Raw genomic sequence first — 8,610 nt, 5'->3', positions numbered from 1 at the left:
AGAAGGCAGAAGGGGACAGGAAAGCTGGTGATAGGGAACCCAAGTTTGAGTAAGGACAGTGATGACGTGTAGTGGGTTTGTTAACCATTGTCATAGGGCAACATATGTACTAACTGTTTAATGAGAAACTATTTTGTTCTGTAAACCTTCATCTAAAGTGAGAGTAGCAGCACAACTGGAAGAGCGTAGTCGATGTCACTGAACTGTTCATGGAGAAATTTTTGAAATGGTGTATCTTTGGCTATGTATATTTTCATCAAAAAAAAAAATGTCGAGAAGGGAGAGGGTTGATATGTCGTGGTGTTGTTAACCAATGTCATAAAACAATATGTGTACTATTATTTACTGAGAAACTATTTGTTCTGTAAACTTTCACCTGAAGTACAAGAAAAAAAAAAAATTTGTCATAAAATCAGGTGAGTTTTCTCTCCATGACCACAGAACTCATGAGGTCACAGCAACACTGGTACAATCACCTAACATTGACGGATTTTCTTTCCCAGGTTCCTTCTTTGTGGTACTGTACAGGCATACCTCGTTTTATTGTGCTTAGCTTTATTGCATTTTTTAAAAATTGGAGTTTTGTGGCAACCCTGCATAGAGCAAGTGTCTCGGAGCCATTTTTCAAACAGCATGTACTCATTTGGTGTCTCTGTGTCACATTTTGGTAATTCTGCAATATTTCAAACTTTTTATTATTATTATATCTGCTATGATGATCTGTGATCAGTGATCTTTGATGGTAGTATTGTAATTGTTTTGGTACTCCACGATCTGTGCCCATATAAGATGGTGAGCTTAATTGACAAATGTTGTGTGTGTTCTGACTGCTCCACTGATGGGCCGTTCCCCCAACCCTCTCCTTCTCCTCGGGCCTCCCTACTCCCCTGAAACACAACAGTCTTGATATCAGGCCAGTTAATAACCCTACTATGGCCTCTAAGTGTTCAAGAGAGAGGAAGAAGCACACATCTCTCACTTTAAAGCAAAAGCTAGAAATGATTAAGCTTAGTGAGAAAGGCATGAGATAAGCTGAAAGCTATGCCTCTTGCACCAGTTAGCCAAGTTGTGAATGCAAAGGAAAAGTTCTTGCAGGAAATTAAAAGTGCTACTCCAGTGAACACACAAATGATAAGAAAGTGAAACAGTCTTATTGCTGATATGGAGAAAGTTTTAATGGTCTGGAGAGAAGATCAAACCAGCCACAACATTCCTTTAAGCCAAAGCTTAACCCAGAGCAAGGCTCTAACTCTCTTCTATGAAGGTTGAAAGAGGTGAAGAAGCTGCAAAAGAAAAGTTTGAAGTTAGCAGAGGTTGGGTCATAAGGTTTACAGAAAGAAGCCATCACTATAATATAAAAGTGCAAGGTGAAAGAGTAAGTGCTGCTGATGTAGAAGCTACAGCAAGTTATCCTGAAGATCTAGCTAAGATAATTGATGAAGGGGGCTACATTAAGCAACAGATTTTCAGTGTAGATGAAATAGCCTTATACTGGAAGAAGATGATATCTAGGACTTTCATAGCTAGAGGGGAGAAGTCAATGCCTGGCTTCAAAGCTTCAAAGGACAGGCTGACTTTCTTGTTAGGGGTTAATGCAGCTGGTGACTTTAAGCTGAAGCCAATGCTCATTTACTATTCCAAAAATCCTAGGGTCCTTAAGAATTATGCTAGATCTCCTCTGCCTGTGCTCTGCAAAAGGAAGAGCAAAGCCTGAAAGACAGCACATCCATTTACAACATGGTTTGCTGAATATTTTAAGCTAACTGTTCAGACCTACTGCTCAGAAAAAAAGATTCCTTTCAAAATATTACTGCTCATTGACTATGTATGTGGTCACTCAAGAGCTCTGATGGAGATATACAAGGAGATTAATGTTGTTTTCATGCCTGCTAACACAATATCGATTTTGCAGCCCATGTATCAAGGAGTAATTTCAACTTTCAAGTCTTATTATTTAAGAAATACATTTCATAGGGCTATAGCTGCCATAAATAGTGATTCCTCTGTTGGATCTGGGCAAAGTAAATTGAAAATCTTCTGGAAAGGATTCACCATTCTAGATGCCATTAAGAACATTCGTGATTCATGGGAGGAGGTCAAAATATCAACATTAACAAGAGTTTGGAAGAAGTTGATTCCAACCCTCATGGATGACTTCGAAGGGTTCAAGACTTCAGTGGAGGAAGTCACTGAAGATGTGGTGGAAATGGCAAGAGAACTAGAATTAGAATTGAAGCCTGAAGATGTGCGACTGAACTGCTGCAATCTCATGATAAACTCTAATGGATAAGGAGTTACTTCTTATGGAAGAGCAAAGAAAGTGATTTCTTAAGACGGAAACTACTCCTGGTGAAGATGCTGTGAATATTGTTGAAATGACAACAAAGGATTTAGAATATTACATAAACTTAGTTGATAAAACAGTGTTTGAGAGGATTGACTCCAATTTTGAAAGAAGGTCTACTGTGGGTAAAATGTTATCAAATAGCATTGCATCCTACAGAGAAATCTTTCCTGAAAGGCAGAGTTAATTGATGTGGCAAACTTCCAAAGCCACCTCAAGCTTTAGCAACCACCATCCTTATCAGTCAGCAGCCATCAACATCGAGGCAAGACCCTCCACCGCAAAAAGATTATGAGTTGCTGAAGGCTTAGATGATGTTTACCTTTTTTTAAGCAATAGAGCATTTTTTAATTAAAGTATGTACTTTTTTTTAAGACATACTATTATTGCACACTTAATAGACTACAGTATAGTGTAAACAAATTTTTATATGCACTGGGAAACAAAAAAATTTGTGTGACATGCTTTATTGTGATATTTGCTTTATTTTGGTGGTCTGGAACCAAACGTGCAATATCTCCAAGGTATGCCTGTATATATAGATTTTTAAAGTTCTGGTGGACTGTCCTTACTAAAGGCTACCTTGAAGGTAGATGCCAGAAAACTGGAACTCAAGAATGACTAGTTTCCCAATAGAAATAATCTTTACATAGAAGGATGAGTTTGCCACCCACCTTTGGCTAGACATGGACTGATAGTTGTTTCTCTGGTGATGAGAATCAATTTCCACTTATTCGACTCCCTCCTCTCACCCAAACCCTTTGGAGTCAAATCTTCTGTTATGGGTTGAGTTGTGTTCCCCTAAAAAGGTATGTGGAAGTCCTAACCCTGGTACCTGTGAATGTGACTTATTTGGAAATAGACTCTTTTCAGATGTAATTAGTTAACATGAGGCCATACTGGAGTAGGGTGGGCCCTAATCCAACATGACTGGTGTCCTTTTCAAAAAAGAAGAGGCAGACACAGGAAAGAGGTTCATGTGAAGACAGAGTCAGAGAATTGAGTTATGCTGCAACAAACCAAGGAATGCCTGAGGCTCTGGATCTTCCTCTAGAGCCTTCAGAAAGAGCATGATCCTGTAGACACCTTGATTTTGGACTTCTAGTCTCCAGAACTGTGAAAGAATAGATTTCCATAGTTTTAAACCACTCGCTTTGTGGTAATTTGTTACGGCAGCCCTGGGAAACTAGTACAGCATCTCTTTGTAAGTTGATTTCTGAGGCTACATTTCAGATGGAACCACGGAAGAGCAGAGCTTTGAATTCACTGCCTTGGTTATTAACTAAACAGTGCAGGTTTTCACAATGTCCTTGTCTACTTTAGCTAAATTCAAAGATAGATTAGATGAAAGCTGGGAGGGAGTGGGGGAAACCTGTCAACTGAGCGTTCTCCAGAGAAAAGCTGTAAGACCTTATCTTCTTCTTGTTTCCTGTAAGAAATCTGTGCCCTATTTCTGCTCTTGGCAAAACAAAATCTCTATATCTAGGATAACTTGTTCAGCCTAATTTTTCCAGAAATGATATTATTTCATTAAACAGTAGTTGTTATGTATTCCAAATCCTTATTTCTTCTACTGAAATGTATTTTCCTTCTCTGAGATAGAAAAAAAAAGAGGAAATAATTAAGAATTGCCTTATAAAGAAAATGCAACAACCATACATAACGAAACATTCAGGTAGGCCTGTTTCATATATTTTCCTTTCACAACACCATTTTCTGAGTTTTCAGGATTTCAGGCTGGGCAACTTTTCATTCTGTTATACATCAGGTTGGCATGAGTCGGAGCTAACTCAATGGCAACCATCAACATTTCCCGCTTAATGAGTAACAATCACACACTAGAGCTGTTTGAAGAGAAGGCATACCTAATAAAACGTCATTCATACATTCATTTCACTAAAAAGTACCCACTGAGCACCTACTAAGTTGTTGGTACCCTGTAGAACACAAAGGACACCAGGAGGAGCTCCCCTAGGGAATTCACAGGCTAAAGAGAAAGATGTGCTAGATACATGGGAGCATGTTCCATGTATTAAAACCACTTTTAAAGGGCTGCTCTACCCACAGTGCATTCTAAGGTTATTTTTTGACCATATAATTCTTCTCTCCTCTTGCCATAATTAATTGGATTAGAGATGGGCACCGGATCCAATGGTAGCCAATCCAGAGTCTGGCCATCAACCTGGTACAAATGACTAGAAGAAGCAATCAGATCCTTTCACTCTGGAAAGCATTTTCAAGTTAGTGTAGGAATTATATCAGGAAAGTCATGGTTTAGAGTAGGCCAGAGAGGTCATTATAGCATGACAGGGTTAAATTATGAGAGAACAGAAACAATAAGAGGAGACGCATGTGATTTTGAATCATGTTAATCATAAAGACAATAGCTAACCAATTCTTCCTTATCTATAAGTCAGGTATTATGCTAGTGATTTATACACATTATCTCATTTGAGCCTCACAAGAATCTTATTGAGGTAAATGCCAATACTTTCCTCATTTTGCATTAAAGAATCTGAGGTACAGAGATATTAAATAGTTCGACCAAAATCAAGTAGCTACTAAATGACAAAGCTAGGATTTGAACCTAGGCCTGTCTGACTCCAAAGGTTGTGGTTCTAATCATTATGTTATCTCACAAGGAAGACTCACAAACTCTTCCACTGAGATCTCCACAGAGGCCTTGAATTCACAGTCATCTCCCTGTTCCAGTGTCCACAGGGCCCAGCTGTATTATATGCCTGTTCCTGGGTTCCCATGAGATCTTATAGACCTCCTTACTATAAATCCCTGTTTGGTTAAGGTAATTTGTGTGAGTCTCTTGTAACCAAAGAAAGCGTCCTGGAACAGAAATACCACCAGAAATGTGAAATGTAAATGTATGAGGCAGACCGTGTTAGGGAAGCAGTTTTACATTACCAAAGCTAGGTAGACAAGGACAATTATGAGCCTGAGTGTGACAACAACGTTTTGAAGGGCTCAGCTTTTGCTGGTCTATGGCTATTCAAAATGGAGAAATGAAGTTCTAGACTCATTGATTGTACTAAGATGCCCTCACTAGCAGAGCCCCTGCCCCTGGCTCAAGAACTCCATCCATTTCAACATTCTACCTCCCCCTCCCTTTGAATTGTGGTACTGGCAAAGAATATTGAATATACTATGGACTGCCAAAAGAACGTACAAATCTGCCTTGGAAGAAGTACAACCAGAATGCTCCTTAGAAGCAAGGATGGTGAGACTTCATCTCACATACTTTGGACGTGTTGTCAAGAGGGATCAGTCTCTGGAAAAGGACATCATTCTTGGTAAAGTAGAGGGTCAATGAAAAAGAGGAAGACCCTCAACAGGATGGATCGACACAGTGGCTACAACAATGGGCTCAAGCATAACAATTGTGAGGACAGCACACGACTGGGCAGTGTTTAGTTCTGTTGTGCATAGGATCACTATGAGTCAGAACTGACTCAATGGCACTTAACAACAACCACAAAACCTCCTCCTGATTTAGAAACAGAGAACCTACTTGAGAGAAATTTACTATGACCACTTGAGATGACTGAAGCTGGATGGATTTGTTCTCGCCTTCTCTTCTTCTCCCTACAAGTGTAGAAAGGGAGTTTAATAGCTCAAGGACACAAAGTGGAAACTCTGAATAAAAGAAGGGAAAAGTCAAAGCTACATGGATGACTGAGGCCTGGTATCTGTCAGGAGATCTTGCACACAGGCCTAAGTTTAGGGGATGTAGTTTGGGAAGAAAGAGTTGCCCCAAAAAACAATTTATTTCCCTCTCCGCGGAGAGTGAAGAGTGAGAGATGACTTCTTTTGGCAGCTCATCAAGAGTACTCTCCTGAGGAGAGCTAAGGGCTTGGTGCCCTGATCATGAGGCAGAGGCAGAAGCAAAAGTCTTGTCTTAGTGAATGAAGTGTCTGAGTCCACAAGAACTTATGCAAAAGAGCACATGGTAGAGGGTAAAGTGACAGTTCTTAATTAGAGTAATAAGTAGCCTAGAAATTCAGAGTGGGAAGGAGGGATTGAGTGTGGTTATATCATTTCATGGAATCCCTAGGTGATGGTGCAAATGGTTAAGCACTGGACTACTAGTGCAGTGCAGTGAATTACTTAATATGGTCCTTCTAGCCAGGCATGGTCTTGTGAGTCCAGCACGATTCAGGGGGACTATGCAAACAAGGTGCTTGTGGCCCACCAAAGGGATTAGACAGTATGCTGCTAATACAAATAAGGTGCATGGGACACCTGTGGGGGTGGGATCATGCAAATAAGGTGTATGGAACCCTAACAAGGGGAATTGATCAGTTTTGCTGTCCTGCTAGGCTTAAAAGAAAGCCAATCCCAGAGCAGAGAGGGGACCTCACTACCATCAAGAAAGAAGAGCTGGGAGTGGACCAAAACCTTTGGACCTGAGGTCTCTGTTCTGAGAAACTCCTAGACTCAGGAGACAGAGAGAGCTGTAACACTGGAAACAGTGAGAAGCAGCAGCAGGCATGGCAAAATCCAGCAACAGAGAAATGGCAGCAGCAGAACCAGGAGACCAATGTGATACAGTGCAGTGGGCTTCCCAGCCCACCGAGTGAGGAAGCTACAGTAGGCGTGCTGAACTATGGAGCGAAACAGCTGAGCACCTTTGGGCAAGAGGCTTCCTGGCATAGTAGGGTGCCTCTGGGCACTTATTGGTGGAGCCAGGCTTGCGGACCGATGGAGCAAGAGAGCTGAGTGCCTTAGGGCAAAAGGCTTCCTGGCAGAGTGGGTACCTCTGGGCATTTATCAGCAGAGCTAAAGAACTTTGTAACCTTCCCTGAGCAGGGCAGAGTCCAGGCCTGAGCAGGGGCAAGGGCTGAGGGCCAAGAGAGTAGGTCTGTCCTCAGGGGACTGAGAGGAGGCCTGCACAGCTGAGAGGAGCTAAGAGAGCTGTCCTGCACTGAAGAAGGGAGACTTAGCTTCTTGATCCTGATCCTGAATTGTAGCCTGTGGATCCTGATCTCAAATTGTAACCTGTTACTTCCCTAATAAACCCCGTAATCATGAGTATTTGTGAGTTCTGTGTGGCCATTGCAACAAATTATTGAACCCAGCAGAGAAGTTCAGAGTGCCATAGGAGGGATGTCTGGTGTCAGAATTGGTAAAATGTTAGAGAGAGGAGGTATGTTTGACTTCCACCTCTTAGGAATCAGCCTTGGGCTGATATTGTTGATGGTGATTCTCTCTCCCCCTTGTGAAGTTAGATGAGGAGGTCAGATGCTGCAGTACCATTTTTACAGCCAGCCAAAAGGTTGGTGGTTCAAACACAGTTGGAGGTGCCTCAGAAGACAGGCCTGGCAATCTGCTTCCAAAAAAGCCATAGCCTTCAAAACCTTTTAGAGCAATTCTACTGTGCACATAAGGGATTATCATGAGTCAGAATCAACTCGACGGCAACTAACAACAACATATCATTTCATATCCAATGTGTTCTACCTTTAAATTTTTTATTTATCCTCCAACCACTTCATTTGAAGTCATTTTGATATTAAACAGAAATCACACAGAATTATGTTTTCTTCCAGTAAAAATTCATAATTACTTATTGGTAGGACATTGTTCCCCTCTGCATGGTGATCTGTGACTTTATCAGCCAAATCTCACAGCTGCTCTTTTCTCAGCTTTCTCATAAAAAGCATCCATCTTCCCCTTTTCCTCTAGCAAGACTCTGCAAACACAGAACCTCTAGGCCATAGTAGCTCTGGGCCTCCACGTTCACTCAACATAAACTCTGGACTTCACAGCTACTTCATTCTCCTACTTTAAGAAAAATGTGAGATGTTCACACCCCTAGTGAAGAAGGGTCCAGACTCCTATTAAAATTTTAAGTCACAAAATACACCCGTTCAAATGTGCACACAACCTCTACCACCATCTCTCAGAATTACAATCTTCTGAATGCTTTCTCTAGTTTGTGCTTTTGTGCTTTCTCTGTTTTGAGTGCTCACCACCAAACAGATAATGTTGTAATAATTAGAAAATCAGAAAATCACTTCTAGGAATTTCCCCTAAGGAAATAATGGGTAAAGCAAATGAAAGACTTGTTTAAGCAGAAAAAAAAAAAGATTATGTACAAGAATGTTGATTGCTCATGATACTAAAAAACTTGAAGCAATCTAAACATCCAACAGGAAATTGGTTAAATAAAAGTTTGCTCTTATTATGCAGTAATTTAAAATAATAATGTAGATGTATATGTACATCATATTAAAAAGATGCTTATAAGGCAT

The 8,610-nt window shown here is 40.7% G+C and overlaps 1 protein-coding gene across 1 annotated transcript in view; it reads right to left on the bottom strand.

The window, feature by feature from the left end:
- ADGRG7 (adhesion G protein-coupled receptor G7) overlaps positions 1-8,610 on the bottom strand; it is a 118,954-nt gene that overhangs the window by 68,270 nt on the left and 42,074 nt on the right. The gene's annotated exons all lie outside the window — the stretch shown is intronic.

Source organism: Trichechus manatus, unplaced genomic scaffold (assembly GCF_000243295.1).
Source record: "Trichechus manatus latirostris isolate Lorelei unplaced genomic scaffold, TriManLat1.0 scaffold00055, whole genome shotgun sequence".
NCBI classification, from domain to species: Eukaryota; Metazoa; Chordata; class Mammalia; order Sirenia; family Trichechidae; genus Trichechus; species Trichechus manatus.
The sequence above is the reverse complement of the archived record's forward strand: the minus strand, read 5'-3'. Positions and strand labels throughout refer to the sequence as shown.